Raw genomic sequence first — 25837 nt, 5'->3', positions numbered from 1 at the left:
AACCAACATGCATGTAAAAATTAAAGTTGACCAAACAGGAACAGCGGGGTATAACGATATAGATCCCCACTTCCCACTTCTGACCTGCAGTAGCTAATAGGACTTCAAAATGTATATCGCTCATACATAAAATAGAAGCACCTCAACGCGTTTCCCCTGTCTGAGCGGAAGGGCTTTTTCAAGAGGAATTGTATTAATGACCTGTCTCCATGGTGTGGCCCCTATATACCTTTGTTAATTTCAAAGACATAGAAAGCACCTGTGCAAGTTACCTGGGCCACACCTATAGAGATACGTCACTAAGTAAAAAAACTGACACCAAAACATATATCATCCCTAGGTGTTAATACACTGTTATAGGTTGTAAGAAATATTTATACAAATACAACCATAAAAGAAACACATATATCTACAATTCAAATCATGTAAAGATTATCTGAAACAATTATGGAATGTAATTTAAAAAGTCAAAAATCTGACCGTCTAGAAATGCTACTAATCTACTTAACCCTATAAATATGCAATATCATACATTGAAACACATTATATGAGCATGATACTTTTTAAAAACGTTACTACCAAACATATGAGATTTACAAAGAAAGTTTAAAAGGTTGCTTACCAAAATAAAATGATTAAAAAAACTGGTAAGTAAAAAGGGGAAAAAGATGAAATGTGAATAGATATAAAATGCTACATATGGGCTGCCACATCAATGTCTATGTTTAACCCCAGAGGTACCAAGGATTTGATTTTATAAATCCAAAATATCTCCAGCTTGCAAAGTTTTAAAAGTCTATCCTGCTCCCTAGGAGGAACCCAATCTATCACTTGTATTTTGAGGCTGCTAGGGTCACAATTGTGGACTTCCATGAAATGTCTTGGTACGCTATGTTTGTTGATTTTTTCTTTTATGTTATAGATGTGTTCATAAAGTCTTCTCTTTATTTTTATTTTCGTGTGGCCTATATAAAATAGGCCACACCCACACTCTAACAAATACACAACAAAAGTTGAATTACAATTACTTCTAACTTTAATATCAAAATCTTTTGTTCTTTCAGAATTGTAAAATTTACTTGTTTTGTTTATGTGTTTACACATCTGACAATTGGATTTTCCACATTTAGTGGTACTCTTCCCACCTGTCAACCAATTTTGAGATTTAGAGGTTGCTTCTTTGTATTCAACTTTACTTTTTAATTTGCTAGGGGCTAAGTAGTTTTTTTTAGGTTTTTACCTTTCTTAAAAGTGACAGTAGACTGTTCCCCTATATGAGTACCTAAAATTGGGTCTGCTTTAAGAACAGACCAATGTTTTTTTTTAAATATTTTTAATTTTGTTTGAACCCTCATTATATGTTGAGATGAACCTAATGGGACCTTCATCCACTGATTTCGATTCTAAAGTTGTAATTGGCTTCCTAGTGATCAGGTCTTCCCTGTTCCTGGCAAGGGCCCTAGTTTTGGATTCACTTATTAATCTTGGATTATAACCTTTATTTAAAAATTTCCTTTCCAAATGTTCAGCTTCTTTATTAAAATTCTCAATGTGAGTACAATTTCTCCTCATCCTAACAAACTGACTATACAGGATATTTTGGATCCAACTCTTCTTGTGAGCACTTCTAAAATCAATAAAACTATTTCTCTCAGTGGGTTTTTTAAATTAGAAACTGCAATGGTACTATTAGTATCTGTATAAACGATTAAATATAAAAATACAGTCGAAGTCTTTGAATGTTTACCTGTAAATTTTAGATTCAAATCATTCTGATTTAGATATCCATAAAATTATCCATTATCTCAGGTTCCTCTCCTTTCCACGAGATGATAATATCATCTATGTAGCGATGATATTTTACTATATTATGTGCATACTTACTACCATTCCATATAAAAAGATTTTCAAAATAATTCATAAATAAATTCGCATAAGAGGGTGCAAATGTTGTACCCATGGCTGTCCCCTGGGTTTGTAGGTAAAACACCCCCTCAAACAAAAAAATATTTTGAGTAAGTATGAACATAATACAGTCAATCAAAAATTTAACCTGGATACCAGAGAAATCTTGTTTAACCAATTCAGCCTCTATGGCACTCACACCTGCATCATGTGGTATGCAGGTGTAAAGTGAGGAAACATCACAAGTGATCCACCACATGTTATCCTCCCATGATGTACCCTCAAAAATTTGAATGACCTCCTTAGTATCTTTCAGAAAAGCTTGGGTTTGTTTAACTAAAGGCTGTAGGAAGTGGTCCACATACTATGATAGATTGTCACAAAGCGAGCCAATCCCTGAGACAATTGGTCTCCCTGGTGGATTGGCAAGATCTTTGTGCACTTTTGGCAAGTGATAAAACAGAGGGATATTGGGATGAGCATTAGACACAAATCTATATTCATTGGTATTCAATATCCCTTCATTTTTTGCTTCAATCAATTGTTTTTCCAAGTCCCTGCTAAACTTAACTGTAGGGTCAAGTTTTAGAATTCTATAAGTTTTTGTGTCATTTAGGAGATTATTAGCCTCTTCCAGATAGTGATCTCTTTTCTGGATCACTATCCCTCCGCCCTTATCAGCCGAGCGGATCCTTATTCTCACTTAATTTTTTGAGTGCTTTTCTTTCTAGGATACTCAAATTATCATTGAATTTATTCAAAATTTTCTTATTATCTTTAAATGCAGATTCTATATCATTCAGAACCAGTTTGGTAAAAATAGGAATTTGATCTCCCTGAGACCCTACCGGATGAACAAGATGAAGGATGACTAGGAGTATATACATACATTATGAAATATGTAGTATCAATGATTAGAGAACAGTGTACCGTGAATATAAATAAGTGAACAAAGGTTTAAAATGCATATGTACAATATAAGTGTAATTTGTGCAAAAGCAATAGTCCACACAGCGGGGGTCCTTATGGGAGTCCTTATGTGCTGACAAATTGTCAGCATGGTGCAAATAAGTGCATAGTGCAAATCAGAGTAGTGAGCAGCAAATCAAATTATTTATTTTTTTAATCAAAGTTGTTTATAGAGGTATTTCATAAAATAACATTCACTTTGTGTTAGCATACATATAAAATGCAAAATACATATTTTAGAAGATACGCTCAAACGACCATGTCAAACAGAAAATAAAATAAAACTAAACATATTTTTCACATAAATTCACCCGTTTGACGAATCTCAAGACATCAAAGAAGCTTCTCAGAAAATATTACAAACTAGGTTGTCTTTAATAACTATGCAAAACTTAAAATGCAAGAAATAATATGATACCTCTTTTTAATTTATATGATAGCTTAACACTATAACCTCTGGGTCATGATTTGCCCCCTATTAGGGTGATACATTATAATAGCCAATTGTAAGCCAGAACAAACTGTTAATTATGAGAGGTTACATTTTTTAAATCACATGTATAAATGGTCAGATTATTATGAGATCTTATTTTATGTAGGATTATAACGCCTCCCAATCTAAATAGGGTCAATCTTGAGCACAGACAGGGAAATATGACACAGAGGAGGGTCTCAACTGAAAAAGACAGTCACTCTTGGACCACTGAATAAAAAGGTTCAATAGTATCTATATAATGAATAATAAGTAATGATATAACATAGTTTAACATAATGTAGAATGATATAGTTACAAATCCCATAAGCAGAAATTTTAAAGCAGCTGATAGTATTCAGCGGGTAAGCACTGCTTTGTGTTTTGTAGAAGTAGCATGTAATGGTTATCAATATAATATGAAAATTTAAAAATCAAGCAAGGAGAAGAACTATACACCGATAGGTCTCACAATGACAAATATTCTCATATGATATATAAGCTTGACAGAGAGTCGTGTGAAGCATACATTTCGAGTATGTCCCTAGGTTGTAGGATGATATATATTCAACTAGATAGGCAAGCAAAGGCCCCCAGCACTTTAGGACAGATATCAGAGTTTGGGAGAGCAATACATATTTATGCATTTAGGTATAATCTTTTGTAGAAAGTGGAGTACATGCAAATATGAAGTTTCTACTGCTATTAAGGATAGTACATTCCTTGTAAAGCCTTTTTAGATAGGTATTTTTCTGGATTTGACTTAGCTGGTGATAACAACTAAATATTGATGACAAACATATATATGTTAATTACACGCAGAAGTACTGCCAAGCAAATGCACAAGATTTGTGGTCATCAAGTGAAACATAATTCTTATTTGGGTAGTTGGTTACTGGAGATCTGCAGGTAGGATCTATAAAAGGCCCAATAATTCGGAAATATATCAATATTGACAATGGAATACTAAACTTGTCTATTGGGTATTTTCAAAACTCCTCCATCAGCTATATATAATAAAAAGGGGGGAAATGTAAGATGTAGTTAGCCTTCCTATAGTGAACTGTTGATATTGATGAACATGGAGGTATTAATGGTGTACACCTCAATTACAGCTTTCTTTGTTATGAACGGCATGAATACCATACCTAGCATGCTAACAAAAGAATACAAACAAAACTAAGATGCATAAAAGAGAAGATGTCTCCTGGGGATAGGAAATGGAGGTGGATTATATCTATGGAGTATGTATTTAGCCCACTCCAGCTGCTGGTAAACAAGGAAAGTCATGAAGCGATTGACCCAGGCCTCTACAACAGTTGCGATATTCAGGGCTGTAGGCAAAGAGCTGCATTGACAGATACCAAGGTCATTTTGAAGCATGTTAAATAGACTGTCTAGCGAGACGGCCCCTTAATGAACGGTTACCTTCAGCACTATTCATTGCCATTTTAGTTTTCAGCCCCACCACGATCGGCCGCCTCGAGGCCGGGACTGGAGCTATCTTTGGCGCCTCTAAGCAGCTGGCTGAGTACCCTTGAATGACTGTTATTAACTGTTATATTTTGTTCTTCTTACGCAGTAGGTTTTCTAGGTGCTCTGGTGTCCTCTGCTCCAGCACCACTGAGTAGCGGATCTTCATAGGGCATAGGGCAGCCTGTATAATGACGGTCTCCTATGCTGCTTTTATTTAGCTCCCCGCCTTATAATAGGGACATTTGGAGGAGTAAGGCATTGAAGCCTCTGTCAATGGAAGCTGCCAGGGCAACAAGTGCTGCTTTAAATTGAGCCTCTATTGGGCCCCAATGTGTTCAGGACTTTCCAGTCAGAGTTGGTGCAGTTGCCGTACCACTCTGTGATACAGTTGGTGAGAATGCTCTCAATGGTAAAGCTATAAAAATTGACCAGGATCTGGGGAGACAGATGGACTTTTGTTACCCTTCTCAGATAGTAGAGTCGCTGTTGTGCCTTCTTCACCAGGGTGGACGTGTTCAGTGTCCAGGATAAATCTTCGGAGATGTGGATTCCCAAAAACTTGAAGCTGGTCACACGTTCTACCTCAGACCCATTTATATAAATGGGCGTGTGTATACAGCATTTGGTCTTTCTGTAATCCACAATATTCTCTTTGGTCTACTTGGTGTTAAGGGTCAGGTTGTTGTTGGTGCACCATGTGACCAGGTGCTTTACCTCCTCGTTGTTGCTAATCCGGCCTACTATGGTGGTGTCATCTGCAAACTTATTGGTGAAGAGGGAGTGTAGTAGAGGACTCAATATGCAACCTTGTGGGGCACCAGTGTTCAGTGTCAAGGTAGAGGAGGTATGATTGCCTAACCTCACTGACTTAGGTCTGTTGGTCAGGAAGTCCAGGGTCCAGTTGCAAAGTGAGGTGTTGATGCCCAGGTCATGGAGTTCGGTGACCAGCTTTGCAGGAATGACAGTGTTGAATGCTGAACTAAAATCGATGAACAGCATCCTTACATAGGTGTTATTATTGACCAGTGGGTAAGGATAGAGTTAAGTGCCGTGGAAATGGCATCTTCCGTTGACCTATTCTGGTGGTAGGTGTACTGGTGGGAATCCAGTGTGTGTGGTAAACAGTCTTTGAGGTGAGCCATCACCGGCCTCTCAAAACACTGTCCTCCCGACATCAATAAATGCCGACAGCATACACTGTCGGCATTTATAGCAGGGGGTGTCAATCACTGCAGTCCGCCGCTTCAGAGGTGATAGATGAGTTAAGGAGCAGCAGTCTTAAGACTGCTGCTTCTTAACTTATGTTTCCGGTGAGCCTGAAGGCTACATAAATCATTTCCATTCAATGTACCCTCTGGCCAAGGGCCCTGGTCTTTTGGAATCATAGTAACTCTCATGCTATAATGAAAAGGAAACCAAAAAAATCTAAATTGATTACAACATTTTTACAATGCAAACTAAGATGGACTGGAATGTAAAGTTTGATTTTGAAGCATTTTTGTGATATTGGCAGTTGATTGCAAACATACACCTAGATTACGAGTTATGCGCACTATAGGGAACTTAATGAATGCAACAAAAGTTGCGTTATTTAACCCTCTAAATCGCAGCCATTACAAGTTTTCAAACAACCGGCTTGTGTGTGCGATATGGTTGCGTTGAGCTCCATATCCCACAAAATACAAGCGCTGTTTTGACGTGCTCATGCACACTTTCCCCATAAACATATATGGGGAGAGCGGATTAGAAAAAAAAATAACACCTGCGATCGAGGAATGAAAAGCTCCGTAACGCAGCCCCATTGATGTCTATGGGGGAAAAAAGTAACGTTTAAATCTAACACCCTAACATAAACCCCTGTCTAAACACCCCTAATATGCCGCCCCCGACATCGCCGCCACCTACATAATGTTATTAACCCCTAATCTGCCGCCCCCGATATCGCCACCACCTAAATAAAATTATTAACCCCTAATCTGCAGCTCCCGATATCGCTGCCACTATACTAAAGTTATTAACCACTATTCCCCTGCACCCCAACATCGCCCACACTATAATAAATCTATTAACCCCTATTCCGCCACTCCCTAACATCACCACCACTAAATAAAGCTATTAACCCCTAAACCTCTGGCCTCCCACATCACTACCACTAAACAAATCTATAAACCCCTAAACCGCCAGCCTCCCACATTGCAACAACCTAAATCAAACTATATTAACCCCTAAACCTAACCCTAATGTAACCCTAACCCTAACGTAACCCTAACACCCCCTAACTTTAACATAATTAAAAAAGAGCTAAATTAAAGTTTTAATTATTAACTAAATAATACCTATTTAAAACAAAATACATACTTACCTGTGAAATAAAACCTAAGCTAGCTACAATATAACTAATAGTAGACCTAGTTAAAATAAATACAAACTTACCTGTGAAATAAAACCTAAGCTGTCTTACACTAAAACCTAATATTACAAAAAATAAAAAACACTAAAATTACAAAAAATAAAAAAACCTACCATTACAAAAAATAACAAACAAAATTATCCAAAACAATAAAAATTATTCCTATTCTAATTCCTTTTATAAAAAAAAACTCACCCCAAAATAAAAACCCTAATCTATAATAAACTACCAAGGGTCCTTAAAAGGGCCTTTTGTAGGACATTGTCCTAAAGTTAAAAGCTCTTTTGCTAAAAAAGAAAATAAAAAAAAACCCTAACAGTATACAAACCCCCACCCCCCACCCCCCAAACCCACAAAACAAAAATAAAGTAAAACCTAATCTACCCATTGCCCTGAAAAGGGCATTTGTATGGGTATTGCCCTTAAAATCTTTATCCTGCCCTTAAAAGGGCATTCAGCTCTTTTATGAAATGCCCAACCCCTAATCTAAAAATAAAAACCCACCCAAAAGGAAAAAAATTACACAAAATAACAAACAAATAAAAAACCTTATCTATAATAAACTACCAATAGTCCTTAAAAGGGCATTTTGTAGGGTATTGCCCTAAGTTAAACAAACCCCCAACCCCCAAACCCACAAAATAAAAAAAACTATCTAAAAAAAACCTAATCTACCCATTGCCTTGAAAAGAGCATTTGTATGGGCATTGGCTATTCAAATCAGTCAATAGAATTTCAGTAGCTCTCATCCTATTGGCTTATTTGAACAGCCAATAGGATTTCAGTAGCTCTCATCCTATTGGCTGATTTGAATTTCCAAAATCAAACCAGCTAATAGGAATGCAAGGGACGCCATTTTGAATCGCGTACCTTGCATTGAAGATTCAGTATACGGCGGCGAACGTATGAAGTGGATGCTCCACACCAGATGTCTTTAGAATGGAACCACTCCACGCCGCCAGGATCAAGATAGAAGATGCCCCCTGGATGTAGATGGAGCCGCCGGAATGAAGATGGAGCCGCCAACTGTGAGTACCTAAAGAGGTGTTAGTGTTAAGTTTTTTTTAAGGTTTTTTGTGTGTGTTTTTTTTTTTAAGTTTAGGGTTTGGGCTATTCTTAAAAGAGCTAACTGCCCTTTTCTGTGAATTGCAAAAGAGCTAAATGCCGATACAAATGCCTTTTTCAGGGCAATGGGTAGCTTAGATTTTTGTTAGAGTTAGGTTTTTTTATTTTGGGAGGTTGGTTGGGTGATGGGTTTTACTGTTGGGGTTTTTTGTATTTTTTACAAGTAAAAGAGCTGTTTAACTTAGGGCAATGCCCTACAAAAGGCCATTTTAAGTGCTATTGGTAGTTTATTGTAGGCTAGGGTTTTTTTTATTTTGGGGGGTCTTTTTAATTTTTATAGGGCTATTAGATTAGGTGTAATTCTTTTTTATTTTTGATAATTTCGTTTGTTTTTTTTGTAATTTAGTCTTTTTTATATTTTGTAATTAGATACTTTGTCATTTTTTAGAGTAGTGTTAGTATTTTTTTAATGCGTAATATAGTTTATTTAATTGGTAGTTAGTTTAATTTTAGTTTAATAGTTAAATTAGTTTAATTGTTAGTTTTTTTAATTTGACAGGTAAGTTTTAATTTATTTAAAATAGGGAAATTGTAATGTGAATATAAAGTTAAGGGGGTGTTAGGTTTAGGGGTTACTAGTTTAAATTAGTTTATTGTGATGTGGTGGGCTTTCGGTTTAGGGGTTAATAGGGTTATTTAGTATATTTCATTGTGGGGGGCTTGCGGTTTAGGGGTTAATAGGTGTATTATAGTGGAGGCGGAATTAGGGGTTAATAACTTTAGTATAGTGGGGGGCGATGTGGGTGGCAGATTAGGGGTTAATAATATTTAAATAGTGGCTGCGATGCGGGAAGGCGGCGGTTTAGGAGTTAATAACTTTATTATACTGTAGTTGCGACAATGTCAGGAGTGGCGGAATAGGGGTTAATACATTTTATTAGTGGTGGCGATGTCAGGAGTGGCAGATTAGGGGTTAATAACTAATATAGTGTTTGCAATGCAGGGGGCCTCGGTTTAGGGGTTAATAGGTAGTTTATGGGTGTTTAGTGTACTTTGTGACAGTTTAGTTATGAGTTTTATGTAACAGTTTTGTAGCGTAAAACTCATAACTACTGCTCTCAGATGGCGGTACGGATCTTGTCGTTATAGGGTATAACACAAGCTTTTTAGCCTCACCGCAAAACTTGTAATGGCTGCGCTATGGAAGTCCCATGAAAAAACGTAATTTCTACGAGTTTGGTACTGACGTTGCGTTACAGGCTAAAAGGCTTGCGGTACAGCTATACTGACAAGACTTGTAATGGCTGCGGTGCTGTTTTAATGATGAAATTTCCACTTTTCAGCGTTAAAACACGAACGCACAACTTGTAATCTAGGTGATAATCAATAAAGCAATGATAGCTTTTAAATTAAATATTTTTTTATTGTCAAAACAATACGTATTTAAAGAAAACACATAAAAAAATGAAAACAAATAGTTGACATATATCAAATAGCTATCAACCAGTTACACATCTTTCAAGAGAATACAGTATTTGTTCATGTCAAGTCATTAGAAAGAGGAGTTCTTTAGTCCAACAGGAAAAATATAAATCATGTTCACAAAGATCTCTAGAGGCTGATCTTTCTTCTGTTATTGATACATTAGCAAATAAGAATGTGATAATAAAACATGAACAAAATACACAATATAGGAAAAAATAAAAGAGAAACAGGCGAAAAAAACAATAGAAGACTGCCATTGTTTAATCCGCTTGGTGTCCACAGCTCTGGGCAAATGTAATATTTTTTATTAACATTAGTAAAATGTTTTTGCATGTGTCGGGTTTGGCTCGTATTATGAGTTGAAAGTAAAAAGTTATCACTTGCGTGCTAACCCGATGCGCCCAAAAAGCCGAAGTTAGAATATCCTGCACATGATAACCTGATCCCCCATAGAAGTCAATGGAGAAAAAAAACACCCCACTCTCGCACTAAACCAAACGCATAGTATCAAGTGCGCTAACCCAACAGAAAAATATGAATTTTCGCATTCTAATTTTCTTCATGTAGAATATGTTCTATTTATTCATAAATACAAATTTCTACATATATCTGATGGTAGTTTGTTACAATATAAATCTATCTGTCTATATATATATATATATATATATATATATAAAATTATATATAGGTATAGACCTATATATATATATATATATATATATATATATATATATATATATATATAGGAATGTCTATTTAGAAATACTTAGAACATATTCTGCTGTGTGCAGAACATTGGAATGTAAAATATTTACAGTACATACACACTATGGGGCCTAGTTATCAAGCCGTCAACCTCAAATACGCTGGAATTCCGCAGCGTATTTGTGGCGAGGCTGATTCGCCTTAGTTATCAAAGGCTAGAGACCGGCAAAAGTAGAATTTTGTGACGTAAACTTCGATCCGCCGGACTCAGTCTGACACAGATCGATTCTTACGTCACTCCAGATGTTCCGCACACAAGTACGGCACAATCTGACTACTTTTGCTAGTTATCAAAAAACTAGCAGGTACGCTCGGCACTTTTCCGGCCCAGCGTACCTGGTTTTCAAACCGCCACCCTGGAGGCGACGGATCCCATAGGAATCAATGGGAGTCTGACCATAGCGAAAGTACAAGTTTGCTGCTGCCAGACATCCCATTGATTCCAATGGGAGATGTCTGCACCTAAAACCCTAACATGTACCCCGAGTCTAAACACCACTAATCTGTCCCCCCTACACCGCCGCAACTAAATAAAGTTATTACCCCCTAACCGCCGCTCCCGGAGCCCACCGCCACTATAATAAACATGTTAACCCCTAAACCGCCGCTCCCAGAGCCCACCACAAGCTACTCTATACATATTAACCCCTAAACCACCGCTCCCGGAGCCCACTGCAAGATACTCTATACATATTAACCCCTAAACCGCCGCTCCCGGAGCCCACCGCAACTATAATAAATGTATTAACCCCTAAACCGCCGCTCCCGGACCCTGCCACAACCTATATTAAATTTATTAACCCCTAATCTGCCCCCCTACACCGTCGCAACCTATAATACATTTATTAACCCCTATCCTGCCCCCCACTACACCGCCGCCACTGTAATACATTTATTAACCCCTAAACCTAAGTCTAACACTAACCCTAAATATTAATTAAATAAATCTAAATAATATTTCTATTATGAACTAAATTAATCCTATTTAAAACTAAATACTTACCTTTAAAATAAACCCTAATATAGCTACAATATAAATAATAATTATATTGTAGCTATGTTAGGATTTATTTAAATTTTACAGGCAAATTTCAATTTATTTTAACTAGGTACAATAGCTATTAAATAGTTATTAACTATTTAATAGCTTACCTAGCTAAAATAAAGAGAAATTAACCTGTAAAAATAACCTAAGTTACAATTACTCCTAACACTAAACTATACTTAAATAAATTATTCCTATTTAAAACTAAATACTTACCTGCAAAATAAACCCTAAGATAGCTACAATATAATTAATAATTACATTGTAGCTATCTTAGGATTTATATTTATTTTACAGGTAACTTTGTATTTATTTTAGCTAGTTAGAATAGTTATTAAATAGTTTTTAACTATTTAATAACTACCTAGCTAAAAGAAATACAAAATTACCTGTAAAATAAATCCTAAGCTAAGTTACAATTAAACCTAACACTACACTATCATTACATTAATTAAATAAATTAACTACAAATAACTACAATTAAATACAATTACATAAATTAACTAAAGTACAAAAAATAAAAAAAGCTAAGTTACAAAAAATAAAAAAAAATAAGTTACAAACATTTTAAAAATATTACAACAATTTTAAGCTACTTACACCTAATCTAAGCCCCCTAATAAAATAACAAACCCCCCCAAAATAAAAAAATGCCCTACCCTATTCTAAATTAAAAAAGTTCAAAGCTCTTTTACCTTACCAGCCCTTAAAAGGACCTTTTGTGGGGCATGCCCCAAAGAATTCAGCTCTTTTGCCTGTAAAAGAAAAATACAACCCCCCCAACATTAAAACCCACCACCCACATACCCCTAATCTAACCCAAACCCCCTTAAAATAACCTAACACTAATCCCCTGAAGATCATCCTACCTTGAGTCGTCTTCACTCAGCCGAGCAGCAATGGAACCGAAGAGAAGACCCGGAGCGGAAGAAGTTATCCTCCAAGCGGCGCTGAAGAAATCTTCCATCCGATGAAGTGATCCTCCAAGCGGCGCTGAAGAAGTCTTCCATCCGGGCAATGTCATCTTCCAAGAGGCGCTGAAGAAGTCTTCTATCCGGGCGATGTCATCTTCCAAGCGGGGTCTTGAATCTTCATCCCGCCGACGCGGAACATACTTCTTTACCGACGGACTACCGACGAATCAAGGCTCCTTTAAGGGACGTCATCCAAGATGGCGTCCCTTCAATTCCGATTGGCTGATAGGATTCTATCAGCCAATAGGAATTAAGGTAGGAAAAATCTGATTGGCTGATTGAATCAGCCAATCAGATTCAAGTTCAATCCGATTGGCTGATCCAATCAGCCAATCAGATTGAGCTCGCATTCTATTGGCTGATCGGAACAGCCAATAGAATGCGAGCTCAATCTGATTGGCTGATTGGATCAGCGAATCGAAATTGAACTTGATTCTGATTGGCTGGTTCCATCAGCCAATCAGAATATTCCTACCTTAATTCCGATTGGCTGATAGAATCCTATCAGCCAATCGGAATTCGAGGGACGCCATCTTGGATGACGTCCCTTAAAGGAACCGTCATTCGGCTAGTAGGCGTCGGCAGAAGAGGATGTTCCGCGTCGGAGGTCTGCAAGATGGATCCGGAAGAAAGAAGATTGAAGATGCCGTTGATAGAAGACTTCATCCGGATCATGGACCTCTTCAGCTCCCGCTTGGATGAAGACTTCATCTGGATCATGGACCTCTTCAGCTCCCGCTTGGATGAAGACTTCAGCCGGATCATGGACCTCTTCAGCCCCCCGCTTGGGCTTGGATCAGGACATCGGAGGAGCTCTTCTGGACAGATCGTTGAACCCGGTGAGGTGAAGACAAGGTAGGAAGATCTTCAGGGGCTTAGTGTTAGGTTTATTTAAGGGGGGTTTGGGTTAGATTAGGGGTATGTGGGTGGTGGGTTGTAATGTTGAGGGGCTTGGGTATTGTATGTTTTTTTTTACAGGCAAAAGAGCTGAACTTCTTGGGGCATGCCCCGCAAAGGGCCCTGTTCAGGGCTGGTAAGGTAAAAGAGCTTTGAACTTTAGTTATTTAGAATAGGGTAGGGCATTTTTTTATTTTGGGGGGCTTTGTTATTTTATTAGGGGGCTTAGAGTAGGTGTAATTAGTTTAAAATTGTTGTAATATTTTTCTTATGTTTGTAAATATTTTTTTATTTTTTGTAACTTAGTTCTTTTTTATTTTTTGTACTTTAGCTAGTTTATTTAATTGTTGTTATTTGTAGGAATTGTATTTAATTAATTTATTGATAGTGTAGTGTTAGGTTAATTGTAGGTAATTGTAGCTAGTTTATTTAATTAATTTATTGATAGTGCAGTGTTAGGTTTAATTGTAACTTAGGTTAGGATTTCTTTTACAGGTAAATTTGTAATTATTTTAACTATTTTAGCTATTAAATAGTTCTTAACTATTTAATAGCTATTGTACCTGGTTAAAATAAATACAAAGTTACCTGTAAAATAAAGATTAATCCTAAAATAGCTATAATATAATTATAATTTATATTGTAGCTATATTAGGATTTATTTTACAGGTAAGTATTTATCTTTAAATAGGAATAATTTGTTTAATAAGAATTAATTAATTTCGTTAGATTAAAATTATATTTAACTTAGGGGGGTGTTAGTGTTAGGGTTAGACTTAGCTTTAGGGGTTAATACATTTATTAGAATAGCGGTGAGGTCCGGTCGGCAGATTAGGGGTTAATAAGTGTAGGCAGGTGGAGGCGACGTTGTGGGGGGCAGATTAGGGGTTAATAAATATAATATAGGGGTCGGCGGTGTTAGGGGCAGCAGATTAGGGGTACATAAGGATAACGTAGGTGGCGGCGCTTTGCGGTCGGCAGATTAGGGGTTAATTATTGTAGGTACCTGGCTGCGACGTTGTGGGGGGCAGATTAGGGGTTAATAAATATAATATAGGGGTCGGCGGTGTTAGGGGCAGCAGATTAAGGGTACATAAGGATAACGTAGGTGGCGGCGCTTTGCGGTCGGCAGATTAGGGGTTAATAAGTGTAGGTAGGTGGAGGCGACGTTGTGGGGGGCAGGTTAGGGGTTAATAAATATAATACAGGGGTCGGCGGTGTTAGGTGCAGCAGATTAGGGGTACATAAGGATAACGTAGGTGGCGGTCGGCAGATTAGGGGTTAAAAAAATTATTCGAGTGTCGGCGATGTGGGGGGACCTCGGTTTAGAGGTACATAGGTAGTTTATGGGTGTTAGTGTACTTTAGAGCACAGTAGTTAAGAGCTTTATAAACCGGCGTTAGCCCAGAAAGCTCTTAACTACTGACTTTTTTCCTGCGGCTGGAGTTTTGTCGTTAGATGTCTAACGCTCACTTCAAACACGACTCTAAATACCGGAGTTAGAAAGATCCCATTGAAAAGATAGGATACGCAATTGACGTAAGGGGATCTGCGGTATGGAAAAGTCGCGGCTGAAAAGTGAGCGTTAGACCCTATTTTGAGTGACTCCAAATACCGGCGGTAGCCTAAAACCAGCGTTAGGAGCCTCTAACGCTGGTTTTCACGGCTAACGCCAAACTCCAAATCTAGGCCTAAGATAGCTACAATGTAATTATTAATTATATTGTAGCTATCTTAGGGTTTATTTTACAGGTAAGTATTTAGTTTTAAATAGGAATAATTTATTTAAGTATAGTGTAGTGTTAGGTGTAATTGTAACTTAGGTTAGTTTTTATTGTACAGGTTAATTTCTCTTTATTTTAGCTAGGTAAGCTATAAAATAGTTAATAACTATTTAATAGCTATTGTACCTAGTTAAAATAAATTGAAATTTGCCTGTAAAATAAAAATAAATCCTAACATAGCTACAATATAATTATTATTTATATTGTAGCTATATTAGGGTTTATTTTAAAGGTAAGTATTTAGTTTTAAATAGGATTAATTTAGTTCATAATAGAAATATTATTTAGATTTATTTAATTAATATTTAAGTTAGGGGGTGTTAGGGTTAGTGTTAGACTTAGGTTTAGGGGTTAATAATTGTATTACAGTGGCGGCGGTGTAGTGGGGGGCAGGATAGGGGTTAATAAATTTAATATAGGTTGCGGCGGGTTCAGGGAGCGGCGGTTTAGGGGTTAAACTATTTATTTAGTTCTGGCGAGGTGCGGGATCAGCAGGATAGGGGTTAATAACTTTGATATAGAGGGCGACGGTATAGGGGGGGCAGGATAGGGGTTACTAGGTATAATGTAGGTGACAGCGGTGTCCGGGAGCGGCGGTTTAGGGGTTAATACATTTATACGAGTTGCGGCGGGGTCTAGGAGTGGCGGTTTAGGGGTTAATACATTTATAAGAGTTGCGGCGGGGTCTAGGAGTGGCGGTTTAGGGGTTAATACATTTATAAGAGTTGTGGCGGGGTCTAGGAGCGGCGGTTTAGGGGTTAATACATTTATAAGAGTTGCGGCGGGGTCTAGGAGTGGTGGTTTAGGGGTTAGTAACTTTATTTAGTTGCGGGGGGCTCCGTGGGCGCCGGTATAGGGGGTAGAACAGTGTAGTTTAGTGTGGGTGCTTAGTGACAGGCTAGCAAGAAAGCTGTAAAAAAGCCGAAGAGCAGCGAGATCGGATGAGTGATAACTCTCACAGTCCGCTGCTCATCGCCCCGTACTTGGTGCGCAGCTTTTTGACAGCTTATTTTGATAACTTAGGCAAATTTTTGCAGGGTCGCGGCGGAGATGTGAGGCGAGCTTAGGCGGGCGTATTGGGCGGCGAAGGCAGGAAAGTAGACACGTTGATAACTACCCCCCTATATATATAAATTTATATTATTATATTATATATACACAAATGCATATGTACATATATATATATATATATATATATATATTCTATACTATACTATAAATCTTTAGAAATGTATATGTAATGTATCTTAATGTTTAAAGCCCTTTGCCTGCCTTTTTTTTAGTACCTGAGACCTCATGTCGTTGAGCCTTATAACTTTTTTGTGCCATATTTGTTTTGATTTGTTTTTATTAGATGGTGTTATTATGCGTGTAAGTGTACTTTACAGTGTATTTTTGATGTGTTTTGTGACACTTTTTTGTTTTGCAAAACATTTAACCAGAGTTGAGAGGTTGCGGTAATCCTTCTAGCTTAAATCGCAATTGCACTCACGCATTCACATTTACTTTCAACTTGTAATAAGAGCGCAATTTAACTTGCGCGCAAACGAATTCGAAAACTGATATTGCTCCCGTGCAAATGATAGAGCTCTACTCATAATCTGGCCCTAAGTCAGTAACGTGGATAGCTTGTAAGCAAATTCTGTAATGAAACACAGCAATTAATGCATCACTGCAATAAATATTACCTTCTGAAATGGCAAAGAGAGGACGGGTAAAACTGACATAATAAAATATTTATTATTACATTTATTTTATTTAAACAAGATAGGAAAATCAGAGCCCAAAAACCAGGCCGTAGTAGCGGATTGTATGCTAAAAATATCTCTTACAACACTGAATTCTGTTTAAAATAACGTTATTGCATTTAAATTATATGTAACATCTGTATTTCTGCTTACAATACTGTAAGACTCCTTAGGGCATTTGTTAACTATACTGCCAAGATAAGATTCTTTGAAACGCTGATGAGGTTGTTAAGAAACTCTCTCGTGGATGGTTATTCGTACTCTAGTATGAGTTGTACAGCCACTGGCAAAGTCACTTGAGATGAGTTATACTGCAATTTTCTAGTTTATATGAATACAACATGTAACTTAGGTGAATACTGGCAACACCCAAAGAGACTGATTAAACTGACCATACAATGCAGAAATAAGGAGAGACCATTATTGTGTCGCTCTGAAAACAAATGAAGCTTGGCACATATATATCATCCAGAGAAAATGATGCACAATATATTTTTAATAGATTTTCGAACATTTAGGGCAGATTTCTCCCATTAGTGCTGAAGAGAATAAAATCAATTCATACCAAAGGAAAAGTATGTAAGGTGCAGTTTAACTGAATCTCTTTGGATATATAAAGGACATTGTGTTCATGTTTTATTGAAAGCAGTATCCACTATAACAGACTTGTATCTCAAAGGCTCTCTGTTACTAAATTGGGCAATGCTAGAAACTACAATGATTTTCTTACTACAATCTCCTGATTTACACAAACTTATTTTTGACAATTTTAGTAAGAAGAAAGAGACAACAGTTTTAGCACTAAATATTCCAGTGGAAAAAAAAAAGGATGAACTTGAGACTTAAAATATATTCTTCACACTTCTGATGGTCAACGTAGAGTGATTGGAACGTGATTGGAATAGCCAATAGAATATGAGCTCAATCCTATTGGCTGAATGCAACAGCTAATATGATTTTTCCCCTTTAATTCCTATTGACTGATAGAATTCTATCAGCCAATCAGAATGTAAGGGACGCTATCTTGGATGGTGTACCTTAAAGGGAAACTTCATTCTACGTTGACCATCGGAAGAAGAGGATGATTCGCGCTGGATGTCTTGAAGATGGATCTGCTCCACGCCGGATGGATGGAGATAGACGATGCCGTCTGGATGAAGACTTCTGCTGGCTTCGATGAGGCCTTCTGCCGCTTGGATGAGGATGGATGTCCGGTCTTCGAAAACTGTAAGTGGATCGTCGGGGATTAGTGTTAGGTTTATTTAAGGGTTTATTGGGTGGGTTTTATTTTTAGAGTAGGGTCTGGGCAGTAAAAAAAGCTAAATGCCTTCTTTAAGGGCAATGCCCATACAAAATGCTCTTTTCAGAGCAATGGGGAGCTTAGGTTTTTTAGATAGGGTTTTTATTTGCGGGGGTTGGTTGTGTGGGTGGTGGGTTTTACTGTTGGGGGGTGTTTTTTTTTTTACAGGTAAAAGAGCTGATTTCTTTGGGGCAATGCCCCCCGCAAAAGGCCCTTTATAAGGGCCCATTGGTAGTTTTATTGTAGGCTAGGGTTTTTGTTATTTTGGGGGGTCTTTTATTTTGATAAGGCTATTAGATTAGGTGTAATTCATTTTTATTTTTGATAATGTGTTTTTTTTGTAACTTAGTGCTTTTTATTTTTTGTAATTTAGCTGGGATTTTTTGTAATTTAGTAATTTTTAATTGTAGATTTAAATAATTTGAGTAGGGTTAGGTATTTAAATATGTAATTTAGTTTATTTAATTGGTAGTTTAATGTAATTTTAGTATAATAGTTAGGGTAGGTTAATTAATAGTTTAATATAGTTTATTTTAATTCTAAAGGTAAGTTTTAATTTATTTTAAGATAGGGATGAGGTAATTTTAATGTAAAGTTAGCGGGTTGTTAGGTTTAGGGGTAATAGCTTAATTTAGTTTATGGCAATGTGGGGGGCTGGTGGTTTAGGGGTTAATAGGTTTAGTAAGTGGTAGTAATGTGGGAGGCCAGGGGTTTAGGGGTTAATACATTTATTTAGTGGCGGTGGGGTCCGGGAGTGGTGGGATAGGGGTTAATACATTTATTTAGTTGCAGTGGGGTCCGGAAGCGGCAAGATATGGGTTAATAGCTTTATTAAAGTTGTGGTGCGGGGTACGGGAACGGCGGGATAGCGGTTAATACATTTATTTAGTTGCGGTGGGGTCCGGGAGTGGTGGGATAGGGGTTAAACATTTTAGTATAGTAGCAGTGTTTAGTGACAGGGTATACATAAAGTTGGTAAAAAGCCGAATAGAAGTGAGATCGATGACTGTTAGTCAACAACAGTCTGCTGCTCATCACCCCGTACTTGGTGCGCGGCATTTTGCCGGCTTTTTTTTTATAAATATGGAGATCGTATTCAGGTCCGCGGCCACAATGTTAGGCAATGTTAGGCGAGCGTATTGGTGCCGGCGAATGCAGCATAGTTGACGGGTTGATAAATAGGCCTCCAAGTATTCGACTATATATATATATAGGCATAGATATATATTGTACCACAATGCCATCAGATATATGTAGAAATATGTATTTATGAATAAATAGAACATATTCTTCTATGTGAAAAGCATTGGAATGTGAAATATTCATATTTTCATGTCAGGTTAGCGCATTTTATTATTATTATTATTATTCTTTATTTATAAAAGCGCAAACAGATTCCGCAGCGCTGTTCATAGGTAACAAAGATCATATGCGTTCAAGTTAGCACGTGAGTATGGTGTTAAGTTTCTCCACTTTGCTCTTTTCACTTCTATGAGGGAATAGGTTATCTCGAGTGTGACATTCTAACTTCAGCTTTTTTTGGTGGAGCGCCACAAGAGCGAAACTTTTTCTTTCAACTTGTAATACGAGTGCTACTCTACCTGCGCAAAAAGTTTACTTCTAGAGCAGTTAGCAAGAGCAAAGCACAAATTAGCGTTCCCACTCGTAATCTGGCCCAAATTGTTTATCAAAATACCCTTTTGTGGTTGGTCATAATGTCTCTTATCTTAAAAAACTTTTATGATGAATAAATGCAAGTGTTTTTTAATGTAATATTAATTGGCCTTACTATCCTTTTTCTGAGACCGTATTATTGGTATTCGATAGTAGTTATGGAGATTAGATACTGTATCCTAGTTAGTTAAAAACATACTATGCAACATATACTTGTAGCATTATCTGTATAAAACTCAGTTTGTGGTAAATAAGATCTTTAAAGGGACACTAAACCCAACAACTTTCTAGAGAATACAAATTTAAACAACATTCCAATGTACTTCTATTATCTAATTTTCTTCATTCTTTAAATATCCTTTGTTAAAGAAATAGCAATGCATATGGGTGAGCCAATCACATGAGGCATCTATGTGCAGCAACCAATCAGCAGCTACTGAGCCTATCTAGATATGCTATTCAGCAAAGTATATCAATGGAATGAAACAAATTATATAATAGAAGTAAATTAGAAAGTTGTTTAAAATTGTATGCTTTTTCTAAATCATGAAAAAAAATGTGGGTTTAATGTCCCTTTAATGTTTATAAACTGCTCCATCTTCTCTCCATGAGTTCCAGCTATGACGTAAAGGTCATGTGATCTCAGTTCATCCAATTAGAGATGTTCTTAGCATCGGATACTAATGAATAGTGTGCACACTTTCTATTGTCCTTATATAGAGTGTTTGAAACTGATGCAGATTTAGTGGATCCATGCCTAGAACAGCTACCAATGCTGCATCTGCACTTGCAAATCATGGGAATCAAGCCTTATTGTTTTTTATGCTTCTGTTATAAATTAAGTGCTGAGTAGAGTCCTTTACGTATTTCAGCTAGATTGCCTTTTTCAAGATACCCTCCTTCAGCTCCTTGCTGTTTAAAAAGCCATCATCCTTAATTAAACCCAGATGTTTGTGTATCTGATTGGTTCCCACAGTTGTCAGTGTATTACATGACTTTGTGTCTGTAGATACAATGCTCTTTTCATTGAAATATCCTTAGGATACATTTTATGATTTAATTGCATTCTTTTCATAAGAATGTCCTTCGGATACATTCTACTCATATATTTATTTTATTAATTTATTAATTTGTGGAATTTTTCATTTAAAATTTCTACTATTTTTACCAATTCCCATTTAGGTACTATGCTCTAACATACTGTTTTGCTTCTATCCATGTAAGCCTGTGAGTAATGCGTATATAAGGTCTCAGGGGTATTTTAGCATATTGGTATATTCAGGTTCTCAAAGTGTCCATTCAGTGTTTTTTTTTTTTTTTTTTTTTTTTTTTTTTTTTGAGTTTTAAATTTTTTCTTTATTAAGAACAAAAGGTACATACAGTTAAATAACCAAAGAAAGAAATTACTTTCCACGAGTACATCAAAACAATTACATAGCATTAACATATAACAATTAGGCGTATTGCAGAGTTATATACATCCATATATATTGTAAGCAATATTTGTGCTTCTTATTCGGTCAATGCGGGGAGTCTACTATGTATCTAGAAGTCACGGATAGCGGAGTATAACTCCAGAGTCGTAGTGATAGGGTTGAAGTGACAGTTGTAACCACGTTTCTCAGTTACTTTGTCGGTCTGTATTTTGACATGGTCATTCAGTGGCATTGGGAGTAAGGGGTAGGTTATAGGGTTAGTAGGGAGGGAGTCATCACATGGGAGGGGGAGGGGAAGTTCAGGTAAGAAGAGGTGAGGAAAGGGGAAGGGGTTAGGGTAAAGAACGCGGTAGTAAAGATAGGGACATGAAGAGAGTGAGTGGGGGAGAAAGGGGAGGGAGAAAAAAAAAAAAAAAAAAAAGGGGAGGTAAAACTACTTGTGCGCGGTATCTCCAGTCCCAACTGCCTAGGGAGAGGAAGAGCAGTACGGGAGTCCGTATGGGTCTACTGGATCTGAATCCAGTCACCCCAGATTGCCCAGTAAACTTCCATTCGCTCTAACGAGCTATATGCAGATTTTTCCATGTTGGCTAAGTATTGTATTACCTCACAGACTTCCGAAATCGTGGGTGAGGTAACCTGTTTCCAGGCTCTAGCAATGCAAAGTTTGGTGGCCGCCATCACATAGATCACCAGTTGTTTGCTACATTTGGGGAGAGTATTATCCATGATGTGGAAGAGTGCCACCCTTGGCGTTAGCTGTATAGTCAGATTCATAGAATGCAAGAGTGTCTCGACATCTTTCCATAGGTCCTTTATTTTAGGACATGACCACCATATATGGGAATTGGAGCCTACCCTTCCGCACGATCTCCAGCAATCGGGAGATACATTAGGAAACATTCTCGACAGTTTGGTGGGGACTCTGTACCATTGTAGCATTAGTTTCATATAACTTTCGAAGATCGTTATACAATGGATCGTTTTTTTGTCAATTCAATCGCTGCTTTCAGCTCTAGATCTGATATGATTAAAGCCAACTCCTTGCACCACATTTTGATTTGGCTTGGGAGGCCTTCTGAGTGGTCTTGTAGCATGGCTTTGTAGTGGAATGTGAGGGGTTTCCACGTCCCCATCTCAAGCAGCCATCTTTCTTCCCATTTAGAATGGGGTCTGAGCGTCTGAGTGCCAAATTTCCAGGAGCAAAGTAAGCTGAGTACCCTACAGCATTCAAAGTAGAGCCATAAGGGAGAACCGCTTAGTAAGTCAAGTACTTGATGAACTGTCATAAGTTTACCGTTTGAAAACAGATGTTCCACCATGTCTATGTTGTGTTGTATCCAAAACTCAAGATGGATATTCGGTAGGTCCCAGAGAAGACCCCTTATCTGGTGAATCGGTGAGGGATGTGGGGCAATCTCCTTATGATGTCTAAGTACATGCCACATTTTGATATTTTGTTGTACTATGGGGTTAGGAACTCTATCTACCAGCTGCTTGTGTTCATGAACCCAGAGAATACTTGGTAAGTCTAGGCCTTCAGGTAGGTGTAGTTCCTCTATTTTGAACCATTTCGGTTCCTCTCTAGTCGGGCCCCAAGCCGTGATCTGTGATAGTCTAGCGGCTTCATAGTAAAGGAATATATTTGGAAAAGCTACTCCACCTTTGGAGAACTCTCTCTGCATGGTTTTGTAGCCAATCCTAGGCATCTTTTTCCCCCATACATACTTAGAGAAAATTCGGTGAATTTGTTGTAATGTACCATGCGGGATGTTCAATGGGAGACATCGGAATAGGTACAGCGCTTTAGGAAGCAGTGACATTTTCACCGTGGCGATGCGGCCCATCCAAGAGATTTCTCTGAAATCCCATCTGTGTGTTAAGGATCGCAACTCAATGATGAGGGCGTCAAAGTTTAAAGAGAGGATGACGTCTAGGTCTGCACTTAGGTGAACACCTAGATGTTTGAGGGACGTTGTAGACCAGTGAAAGTCATCGTTTCACGTAGGCTCAGGAGTTGGTCTTCGGGCAAGTTAATACTGTATGCCTCTGTTTTTGAGACGTTTATTTTGTAATAGCTCAGAAGGCTAAACTGTTCTAGGGCAGTGAAAACCGCCGGGACTGAACTTTGGGGGGTTTGTGAGAAAGAGAGTAACGTCGTCCGCATACAGAGCAATCTTTTCCTGACTGGTGCTTACTGGTAATCCCTCAATGACAGGCGACATCCGAATCAGTTCTGCCAATGGTTCCATGACCAAGGCGAATAGCAAGGGGGATAGTGGACAGCCTTGCCTGGTACCATTGGAAATATTGAAGGGAGGAGAGCAGAAGCCCAACCCTCTTACTCTGGCACTTGGATTAGAGTACAAGACTTTGATCATGGTTATGGCTTCGGGTGAGAAGTCAAACGTGTCCAAAACTCTCCACATATACTCCCATCTGACCCTGTCAAACGCTTTTTCAGCGTCTAGTGACAGGGCCAGAAGGGGGACAGCTCGTCTCTTCGCCTCGGAAAAGACGGAAATCAGTCGTCTCGTATTGTCCGGGCCCTGCCGGCCGTTCACGAATCCGACCTGGTCTGTGTTGATTAATCCCGGCAGCAGGGGAGACAGCCTTTCCGCGAGAATTTTAGAATATAATTTTGTGTCTACATTAATAAGTGAAATGGGACGGAAATTGCCGCAAAGGGTCGGGTCTTTACCCGGCTTTGGGATCGCAACTATAGTTGCTTCAAGATATTCTTGTAGTATCTGTCCTTCAGTTCTGATTTCGTTGTACGCTTGACAGAGTACAGGTTTGAGTTGCGTTTGTAATTTTTTGTACAATTGCCCCGGAAACCCATCCGGGCCCGGGGCTTTATCAGTCTTCAACTGTTTAATTGCTATTCCAAGTTCCATTTCAGTAATAGGTTCAGTTAGCTTAACCTTGTCTTCCTCTGAGAGTTTGGGTAGGCCTAGTCTCTGTAAGAAGGAGGAGATATCCGGAGGAGACATCACTCTGGGTGTCTCATGAGAGTTGATGTTATACAGGCGTTCATAGAAGTCGGCAAAAGCCTTTCCTATGTCTTCAGGAGCATGTACTTTTTGACCTTCAAGGACGAGGTATGGTATTCGGGAGCTAGCTAGTTTCTGCTTCAGTTTATTTGCAAGCATCGAGCCTGCTTTGTTGCTTTTTGAGTACATAATCATTTTGAATCTCAAAAGGGCTCGTTTAAATTTCTCCACTTCCAGGTTTTTAATCTGTGATTTCAAATTCAAAATCTCCGTGGATAGGCTAGCTGTAGGCATTAGTTTGTTTTGCCTTTCTTTCGCCCGAAGGTCGCAAGTGAGCTTGCCTAGCGGGGCCCCCCATTTTTTTTTGATATTCGATGCCTTTGCAATACAGAATCCCCTGATGTACGCCTTTAATGCTGCCCACCTGATTTGGTGTGAAGTCTGATTGGGTCTGTTAGTGTCTAAAAATTCCTCGACCCTGTTGACCAATTCTGTGACAAAAGAGATGTCCTCCCAGAGAAACCTCGGGAGCCTCCATGACGGTCTAGCCAGTGCGGATCTCTCAATGTCAATAGACATTGTAACAGCGTCATGATCTGACCATGGACAGCTGCATATGCTAGAGTTTGTGATGTTGTTCATAGACCAGGAGTCGACAAAGAAGTAATCCAATCTCGAGTATGATCGGTGAGGGGGAGAAAAATACGTGTAATCTCGTGAGTCAGGGTGACATGCCCTCCACACATCATAGAGCTCAGACTGGTATATCAGGTTTTGAAATTTAGGAGCTGTAGATCTAGAGTAGTTGTCTAAAACTCTATCTTTCGGGAGTTTTTTGTCCGTATGGGGGTCCCAGACTAGATTAAAATCTCCTCCTAGAATTAATGTGCCTTGCTTCAGGCCATCGATAAGATGCAGCATCGTGCGGAGGAAGGTTATCTGACCTTGGTTAGGGGCATACAAGTTTACTAGAGTGAAGAGGTGTGAATTCAGTTTGCAAACCACCAAAAGAAATCTCCCTTCTGGGTCCATTTCTATATGTTGTGGTTGAAATGCAACTCTTGCACTGATGCAAATTGAGACTCCTCTGGTTTTTTCATGGTAGGTCGAATTAAGGACCACCGGAAAGTGTCTAGATTTCAATATTGGAGTATTAGTTGAAGACCAATGCGTCTCCTGTAGAAAGGAAACATCACACTGGAGCTTCCTTAAGTAAGTTTGTACCATGCTTCGCTTCTCTGGCGAGTTAAGTCCCTTCGTGTTGAGGGAGACAAATTTAAGACCAGGGTTCATCGCGAAAAAAAAAAAAAAAAAAAAAAAAAAGGGGGGGGGGGGGGGAGGATCTAGAGGGAGAGGAAGGAGGAAGAAGGGAAGTTAAATAGCCGTTGTTAGTAGTCTGAGAGCAGTAATGAGTGCGGGCTGGTGGTTATCGTCTGTTT

The sequence above is a fragment of the Bombina bombina genome, chromosome 5 (genome assembly GCF_027579735.1).
Source record: "Bombina bombina isolate aBomBom1 chromosome 5, aBomBom1.pri, whole genome shotgun sequence".
NCBI lineage: Eukaryota > Metazoa > Chordata > Amphibia > Anura > Bombinatoridae > Bombina > Bombina bombina.
Note: the sequence above shows the minus strand (reverse complement) of the source record.